The following is a 1,841-nucleotide window of genomic DNA, read 5'->3' as shown; positions in this document are numbered from 1 at the left end:
ACAATTGAAAAGGGAACAAAATGACGCTTATGCCAAGAAAATATAAATAATTGTTTAAAGATACTTAACAATAATCTGTTGCAATTTATCGTGAGCACACTTGCGCAAGAATACTAGTTTATTTATTTATGAACCAAAAATTATTTGTATTTATTGTACATGATTTGAATGTAATCGAATGGCTATAACATTTATTTTATTTAAATATTGTTGTAATATATATTAGTTCAGTGCGGGAAAATGGTCATGTTGAATCAAATCATATCTGTAGAGCTTAAGGGCGATGTATTTTTGTGAGAACGCCCTTCGGCCAATGGAAGAGCGGAGGTAGAGGAACACTACAGTAATCAAGTAGAGACTGGGACTACTCGAGTGAAGAGCTCAAGGGAGTGATTCTGGACACATTGTATCGGGTGCTGGAAGAAGGCAGACTGCCTGTGGTAAAGTGCGTGATTCAGTGGTGCAGGTGACTGCTACTGGTCGGTGAACGGCTGCTACAATACTTTAACTTTTGAAGGGACTCTTGACTCAGAAGAAATCTGAATGTGCTCCGTTTTTGCGGAACTCAGAACAGACAGCGTATGGGTTACTGTTTTTTGTTTCGCTTATATTAACTTGAGAATCATCATGTTGAAGTCTGAACTGTTTTGAGCTGATGAAGATTTCGTAGTGTGATCATGAAATGGACTTAGTAGTCGCTCTCGACGTAACTTTACTGCATTTGATCACTGTATTTTCTGTCTGTATTTTAACTGAATTTTAACTGAATATCGTAGGACCACCTCCCGTTTATTTAAGATGTCCTTTCTTAAATAAACATTATTAAACATAATTCTGTCGTCTATAGCAATTACAGAAAGAATATAACCTCTTTTTTAAAAATTATTCATTTATCTTTATTTTATAGTTCTGTGTATTTTACTAATTCGCAATCCTAGCCAATGCATAGTAGTCTGACTGCCGGATCACAGCTTCATATTATTATTTGCAGCGAATTAGCTGTGTTGCATGAAAGCGGACGTGCGTGGCTCGACCCCATGACTACATCGAGCTATTCTTTTCAAACAGAGCTGTGCATAGTCCTAGTGCCTAGAAGCACGAATAACCGCAGGTAAAGAGGCACCTGGTTTGATCGTTCCGGACGCTGCTTAGAAGAGCAACTACTGAGCAGTAACCGTTAGGTAATGTGGCACGCTGACGACGAATCGGCTAATAAAGAGATGAAAAAAGTCAGTGCGTTTGAGTGCTATGCAGAGGGCCCATGTCGAATGACAATACTTGGTTGGTTGGATTGGGGGGATTAAAGGGACCAGACTGCTACGGTCATCGGTCCCAAATGACAATACTGCCAGGGATTTTTCTGTGGTAGTACTGGAATGGGGTGCATTCAGCCTCTTGATGTCAGCTGAGAAGCTACTTGATTGAGAAGTAACGCCGGCCGGAGTGGCCGAGCGGTTCTAGGCGCTACGGTTTGGAACCGCGGGACCGCTACGGTCGCAGGTTCGATTCCTGCCTCGGGCAAGGATGTGTGTGATGTCCTTAGGTTAGTTAGGTTTAAGTAGTTCTAAGTTCTAGGGGACTGATGACCTCAGCAGTTAAGTCCCATAGTGCTCAGAGCCATTTTAACCATTTGAGAAGTAACGACTTCATGATTAAGAAAGCAGGCAACAACCGAGGAAGCGGTATGCTGACCCCACGCCCCTCCAAACCGCAATGACGCCATTGGCAGAGGATGATGAGGTAGTTGGTGGGTCCCGATTGACCCATTTGGGCCAGAACGCAGAGCTTTGGTTTGCTTTGTTTTATCTTGTACTTGAAAAATAGTTTTTTCACCCATGTTT

General features: G+C 41.9%; 1 non-coding gene across 1 annotated transcript; it reads left to right on the top strand.

Moving 5' to 3' along the window:
• The first annotated feature begins 1,437 nt into the window (after nucleotides 1–1,437).
• Trnap-ugg lies at nucleotides 1,438–1,521 on the top strand. The gene has a single exon. It is a non-coding gene; the product is annotated as a tRNA-Pro (tRNA).
• Nucleotides 1,522–1,841: the final 320 nt, after the last annotated feature.

This window comes from Schistocerca americana, chromosome 1 (genome assembly GCF_021461395.2).
Source record: "Schistocerca americana isolate TAMUIC-IGC-003095 chromosome 1, iqSchAmer2.1, whole genome shotgun sequence".
NCBI lineage: Eukaryota > Metazoa > Arthropoda > Insecta > Orthoptera > Acrididae > Schistocerca > Schistocerca americana.
The sequence above is the reverse complement of the archived record's forward strand: the minus strand, read 5'-3'. Positions and strand labels throughout refer to the sequence as shown.